The 7,216-nt window shown below is 54.1% G+C and overlaps 1 protein-coding gene across 28 annotated transcripts in view; it reads right to left on the reverse strand.

Moving 5' to 3' along the window:
• The window catches only part of ZNF185 (zinc finger protein 185 with LIM domain), a 67,153-nt gene extending 61,856 nt beyond the window's left edge, over positions 1 to 5,297 (reverse strand). For all 28 annotated transcript variants that reach the window (XM_059679952.1, XM_059679949.1, XM_059679950.1 and 25 more), the window contains exon 1: positions 5,157 to 5,297. The gene's annotated coding sequence lies outside the window, so the exon portion shown is untranslated. The remainder of the gene's footprint in view (positions 1 to 5,156) is intronic.
• Positions 5,298 to 7,216: the final 1,919 nt, after the last annotated feature.

A 7,216-nucleotide genomic window follows, 5' to 3' on the forward strand; every position in this document is an offset into this window, starting at 1 on the left:
CATTGTTCCCACGGCCTCCACCTCCCCTGGTGTACCATGAATTGGGGCCCTGAGGAACCCTGGGAGCCCCCCTATGGGGCCTGGTCTGCCTATGTCCGCCACCCCCAACACTCCAATTGTCTCTGCAGCCTGGGAACCAGGCAATTTTAAGTCTGTCCCAGTGGGACAGAGAGGCAATCCCCATCTGCACACAGACAGCCAAGGGGGTTCAAAAGGGCTTAATGGTCATGGAGCCAACCCTGATCCCAACCAACTCTCTCTCTGCAGGAATGTCCCTGTACCCTCACTGCTACCACCCATTCAGCCTTTGCCAAGGCAGGCCCAGTGAAAGGGAAGTTCCCCCACATTTGCCCCTGACTGCCATTGTCCCAGTTACAGGTGATCACAAATGAGGCTCAAGAGGAAAAGCAGTGCCAGCCCCCTTTCCCCACCCACAGTATCTCCCACTTCAGCTGACCTCCGGCAGGCCCCCTCTTCCTCCTGGCAGCTCTCTCATACCCAGCTCCCTCCCAGTGCCCTTCTTTCTCACCTTTCCCTCCACTGGAGTTTCTGTGTCCCCTGAGCTCCACTCTCACCTCTTATCACTGTCCTCATTTTTTGGATAAAAACATGGAGACCCAGAGAGGAGAAAACATTTGCCCAAGGCCACCTATTCATTTATTCAAAAAGCATTTATGGAAAGTCAATGCCGGGCTGGGAGCTGATCAGACCGATAGGCAGCTTAGAGAAGCCTTGTGAGGGCACTGCCAGAGTGCTGCATTACTCAAGGAGATGCCCTGGGCTCGGATGCCCCCAAAAGAATGAAAGAGTGAGTAGGAGCAACTTGGGCAGAAGTAGTGAGGCAAGTCCTAGTTTTTGTTTTTATGGTGTGTGTTTTTTAAATATATTTTTATTGATTTCAGAGAAGAAGGGAGAGGGAGAGAGAAATAGAAACATCAATGATGAGAGAATCATTGATTGGTTGCCTCCTGCATGCCCCCCACTGGGGACCGAGCCCGCAACCCCGGCATGTGCCTTTGACCAGAATCGAACCTAGGACCCTTCAGTTCATAAACGCTCTATCCACTGAGCCAAACCAGCCAGGGAGGTTTTTGTTGTTGTTTTGTTTTGTTTTTGTTTTTGTTTTCAGTCTAAACCAGGCACTGCCCTGGTGAGCATTTTCACCAGGGACACCCGTTCTAGTGATTGGAATTCTTGAGCCCCTCTCCATAGCAACCATTGGCCACATCACGCTCTCTGGGAAACTGACCTAGTCATCAGAAAGTGGTGTTCTGAACCAACATTCACAGGTACCAGACCAAAGGGGCTGGGTGCATGCCTGAGGTGTGCCCACAGATGGGGCCAAGGCCAGGGACCACCTTCCACAACCCGCAGCAGTGTGGGGACTGCCCACCACTGCTCCCAGTGACACTGGGTGTGGTCACAGAGTTCCACAGCCACCTCAGCGGTCACCACCAGCGACCCCAGTTCTCCACTCCCTCTTGAAATGGGAAGTGAGCACAATCCCCACGGGAAAAGCATAGACAATGTTTCTGCAAGTGGCCCTGGGTCCCTCTGGGACATGTGCTTAGGCTGCAGATTCCTGTCTCCCCACATCAGAGTTTGAGAATGACACCCATAGAGCCTCCTGTCCTTTCATTTTCCAGTCCCTTCTCCACCCAGGCCTGCCCCTCCCACTTCCCTTATCTCTGGCCTTCTCAGTTCTCAGTCTTCCCTGTGCCTCAGTGCCCAACACGGGCAAGGGATGAGAAGACACTGGCCTAATACTTCCGTGTGTGTATGTGACATATGATAACCTGGCTCTATTCTTATTCCTCAAATGAGACTTGATTGAGTTTCTCTCTGTGCCTCGGTTTCCCTTTGGAAAAATGAACTGACACCAGCCTTGCCCACCTCTTGACCCTTCCATAGCCACTCCTCAGTGGACGGTTAGTGTCACACAAGTGCCTCCATGTCAAATTTTCCCTTTCTGAAGAAAACCACCAGGAATGTTAACAGTGGGGAATCCAGATAAGGCTCCAAGGGAGTTCTTTGTATGACTCCTACAACTTTTCTGTGAGTTTTAAATTGACCCAAGACAAATGGTTAAAAATAAAAACAGTGAAAATTTAAAAAGCAAGTGAATCAGATTTTAATAGGTATTCCAAAAATTACCTAAGAATGAAGTTTTCTTTGGCAAATCATTTAACTGTGAGTTTGATACCACATGTGTCACTGGCACAGACTAGCAGTGATTTTTAAACAACTGTTTTTCCTCAGGTGGGGAGCCTACATTCCTCCCAACCTGCCCCAACCTCACCCGGAGGACCACAGTGTGGTCCTGGCATTAAGGACATCCCTGACAGCACTGCCTCTGTATCGGGTGCCAGCTGCTTGCCGCTATGTAGCAGGTGCTCCTGGCTTCAGCCTCCCTTCTGTACAGGTGACAAAATTCAGGCCTCCAAAGGCTGTGTGATGTGCTCAGGTTTGCACAACTAGATGGTGACTGAGCTGGGATTTGAACCCAGCCTGACCTCCCAGCCCCTCTCTTACCCAAGGCTGTAAAGGTGCCGCCATGTCCCACCATTCACTTCCCTGCTGCACTTCAGGAGCCTACTGCCAGCTCTCTGACCCTTGGAAGCAATGATGCCAACCTCTCTTGAGCATCACTCTCAGGCATGTGGGCTCCCTAGGTGTGCTGCTCTTGTCCTGGCATCAGAGGGCACAGTGGAAATGCATTCAGAGTCCCTGATGGATCTCAACCACCAGAACCCAAAGGCCCAGGGCACCACGTGAGCTGCAGCTCTCCTCTTCCTGGGCCACGGTCCTGTCACATACCATGAAGGCCTGGCGGGCCTCAGGGGTCAGCTCAGAAAGCAAGCTGGATTGCACATGAGCTGGCACCCTGTGGGCTGTGGCTTGAAGCAAGATCCAGACCAAAGAGATAAGTTATCCATGGAGGCTGAGTGGGGAAGGGAGGAGGGCTCCCAGCATTGAGCCAGACTGGGGACTTCCCTCAGCATGTGACTGAGGACAGTTCAGGGACCAGCTGACAATGCTTAGGGTGGCCACGACCTGGGCCCACTGCTGAAGGCCCGGAGTCTTTGCCCGCCACATCTCAGGAGGCCACAGGGACACTACACAGAAATGCGAGGGGCACAAGACAGGCTGAGGGAGGCTGAGGCGAAGTGTTGGCTGACCCTGGGGTCACTGCCCTCAAGTTAAGGAGGAACTTAGGTACACATTGCAGGTAGTAGCTCCTTACTGAGTGGCCTCTCTGTCTCCCAAACTGGACTGTCATTCACAATTTCTTTTCAGGTTCCCTCTGCTCAGCTCTGGGTGGAACATACAGGAGCTTAGAAAGAACTGGGTGGAACATACAGAAGCTTAAGAAAAACTGGGTTTGTTCTTTTGGTCACAAGGAGGAGGTCAGACTCAAGCAGCCCCAAAGGATGTGAGGACCTTGACCTGGTAGCTGCTGAGCTCCTTCTCCTACTTCCAAGCCCTCCTCCTCTAGGAAGCCTTCCCTGATCCTCACAGTCAGAGCTGCTCCCTTGCTTCTGGCACCCACGGCCCCTTGTGCTTATGCCACTCAGAGCTGCAGCATCCAATGTGGTCATTGGCCACCTCTGTCACTGACTTGTGAGTGTCCTGAGGGTTGAAATGAACAGATCTGGAGCAGCTGCTGTGTGCCTGACCCTGGGCTGGGTGTCTTCCATCAGCTCACTGCAGCCGAGTATGGAACCCCCAGCCAGGCCAGGGCTTCCAAAGGCCATACCAGGAAGGGCTGGGGGTGGGAATTGATGAAAGGAGGGGGTAAGGTAGAGCAGGTAACACCTCGCCTCAGAAAGGGGTATCATCTGCTTCTTTCCACACTGGAGTGGCCAGAGGTGATGAGGCAAACAGCACATACACCAAGGCCAGCTGGTAAGCTGGCCCAAGGTCTGTGCATCTGTCCTGGCCACTTGCTTCTAAGCGGAAAGCAAAGCCTCTGAGCTGTCCTTGATTTTTCAGATGAGGCAGTGGAGGCCCCAGGGAAGTAGGACCCTCCCTCCCCAACCTCCCTCCACAGCTTTATGTGAGCTGGTGAGTAGGAAGTGGGAACCCAGAGCCCCTCCCCACTGTCCAGGCCTATCAGCCTATGGGACCCTGCTCCCTGTCCCCAGCCAAGTATCAAAATCAGAAGTCAAAAAAACCCATGAAACCAAGGCAAGACTGGGTCTGGGTGCCAGAGGCCTCGACCACTGCTGGGTGGGGTGTGAGGGCTCTTTCTTGGGGTTCATAGACTGTGGTCCTGAGATGCAGCTGCACAACCTTCCACAGTGTCAAGGCTGAGTGTAAATGGCTGAGTGAGAACACAGACAATTTCTACTGAACTTTGGATGTCCCAGAGCCCAGGAGCACCCACCTCTGACTGCATCTGAGCCCCCAGCAGCCCTGGGTGGCAGGTGATCTGGCAAGTCATCCCCTTAGACTGACAGAATGGCCCAGATGCCCAGCTTGGAAGTAGCAGAGAAGATGGACAGAGGGAGAAGCTGAGCTTTCAGTCTCTTTTTGAATTGAGATATCACTCTGTCTTTCCAAAGAGGACAGACTCTTGGCTCCCCCTGCCCCCATCAAAACAATCCAGCCACAGAGTCCCGCTGGCTGCAGATCCCGTTGATAACACCCAGTGACACTTGATTCGGCGCCTTCTGTCTGAGCAGCTACCTTCTCCGTGGCCCTCCAGGAGACTGCCTGGGGCTCACAAGCAACCTGCGAGCCCCCTCCTCTGGGTCTCAGTTTTCTCATCTATAAAATGGACACAGGGTGAACTAGTCCATCTGAGACTCCCTGATTCTTAGGTCTGCAATTAATTCTCAGAGCATGCTGGCCACAGACACATTCACCCACAATCAAAGCCTCTTACAGAAAGAGCGAGAGGGCAGAGGAATCAAGCCAGCCTTCTTTGCCTCTCTCAGTCTCTTTGCTCACAGTGAAAAGCAGAAAACCAGGTGCACTGCCTCCCCAGCGGAAGCCCAGGGGGGATGCTTGGAGCGCTTGAAGATTATGGATGGGGAAACTGAGGCCCGGAGTTGTCCCTGTCACCATCCTTGCTGTCACCAGACTGGGCAGGGGCCCGGTGCCCCCTGCTGCCTCTCTGCGGGGCTGCCCCGACGACGACTCGACAGCCCTACCTGGCACAGGTGCCCAGCTCGCGTGGCGGGCGGAGGGTCGGGCGGAGGCGGGGCGCGGGCTCCCTCGGCCAGGCCAGGCGGCGAGCGCGGGGCGCGGGGCGCGGCGGGGAGCGCGCAGGGCGGCGAGGAGACACGGACTGGGCTCCGCCCGCAGGAGAACAAACAGGTTTTCTCCGGCGCCCAGAGCCTCGCCCCTCGCCCCTCCCCTCGGCCGGCCCCCTTCCTCTGCCCTCTCCTGGGGTAGGTAGATGGGCCTGGCACATTCCGCACATTCTCCTGCCAGTGTCCTGGCCCGCCCGCCCCTTCCCGGACCCGCCCTGCGGGGCTGCAGGAGAAATCAAGGCCGGGGCTCCCCGCACCGAGCCCTGAGCGAGCTCCAGAAGGCTCTGCCCCTGTGGAAAACTTCCAAGCAAATTCCTCCAGGCTCGCGGCCCCGGACTGGGAGGCCTCCGCCACGTGAAGGGCCCCGGCTGCCTAGTTGCGCCCCTGCCCGCGCCTGATGTGATCTGGCCCCTGCTCGAGGCCAATGACTTCCACAGATGCTGTGGGTTAATTCTGTTGAGAACTACTGTTCCTAGATCCATTTTACAGATGGAAATCCCAGACAGGGGCGGGGAGAGGGGCAGGGGGGGAACGGTGGCTGGCGGCTGAGATCATGCAGGAAGTCCCAGAGGCTGGGAAGAAGGAGAAGAAAGTGAGGCCACACTGGGGAAGTTATCCTGGAAGGCCATCCTGGAGGGACTTGGAGCTCCCAAGGCACAGCAGCAGGGAGCACTTTGTCAGCAAGCAGGGCCATGGCACAGGCTGGGCAGGGAGACACATTAAAACATCGAGGGTTAGTGCAGTTTGATCAGTGTCATCCATTCGTGCTTTTTGAGTATGTGTATCATTCAATCAAGCTTACTGAATACTTGCTATATGTGCAAGGCACTGGATGTGGGGTGGGGTGGGGTGAGGGGGCGGAGCTAGGATGGAGGGAGCATCAAAAGAAGCCGCTAACCCTACCTGTAGGGAGGTGAGGGAGGTTTTCCAGGCAAGGGATAGTTAAGCCAGTCTAAGAGACAGTAGAGTTGGTCAAGAGTTGCCCTATCAGAATGACAGAATCAAAAGGATGGACTAACAGGTTCTCCTTCATCCAGCCCTAACAAGTCTATGTCCTAAATGGCCCTCCAATCCATGCATTTCTCTCCACGTCCACTGCAACCATCCTCACTGGTCTCTCTGCCTCTGATCTAACCTTCCTTCCTATGTAGTCTCCACACAGAAGTCTCTGTTAACAGTTACACATTGCTCCACATTTGCAACTGTTTGATGGCTTCCCATTGCTCTCAAGATAAAAGCCAAGCCCTGACTGGTTTGGCTCAGTGGATAGAGCGTAGGCCTGTGGACTGAAGGGTCCCAGGTTCAATTCCGGTCAAGGGCATGTACCTTGGTTGCAGGCACATCCCCAGTAGGGGGTGTGCAGGAGGCAGCTGAATCAATGTTTCTCTCTCATCGATGTTTCTAACTCTCTATCTCCCTTCCTCTCCCTTCCTCTCTGTAAAAAAATCAATAAAATATATATTTTTTAAAAAGATAAAAGCCAAACTCTTTCAGGGGCCCAAGGAGTCTGCTGCACCAACCTCTCTGCAGGCCCAGCCACGCTCCCCACCGGATTCACTACATTCCAGCCACACTGGTCTCCTTCTGCCTTTGTAATGCATCACAAGTCCCATCTCCTTGGGGCATTTGCTCCTGGCACTCAGACTCCCTTTATGTATTTTGTCCACTTGTCTGACTAGTGAACTCAGTCATTCCACAAAACTTATCTCATGCCCATAATCCTTCTCTGACTGCACAGGCCACTCAGTCAAGTTGATCATTTCCTTCTGTGTGCTCCCTTAGTTTTCTCTGATAACATCCATTTAGCATACTGGCCACCATCCTTTCTTGTCCTAGATGGTGAACTCCGGGTGGGCAGGTGCCGGTCTGAGTCATCACTGAGGCATGGAGACCAGCACAGGGTGTCAGAGAGGATTTGCAGAAGACTGAGGGTTGTGGAGATTCTGGAAGCTGCCTTT

The sequence above is a fragment of the Myotis daubentonii genome, chromosome X (genome assembly GCF_963259705.1).
Source record: "Myotis daubentonii chromosome X, mMyoDau2.1, whole genome shotgun sequence".
NCBI lineage: Eukaryota > Metazoa > Chordata > Mammalia > Chiroptera > Vespertilionidae > Myotis > Myotis daubentonii.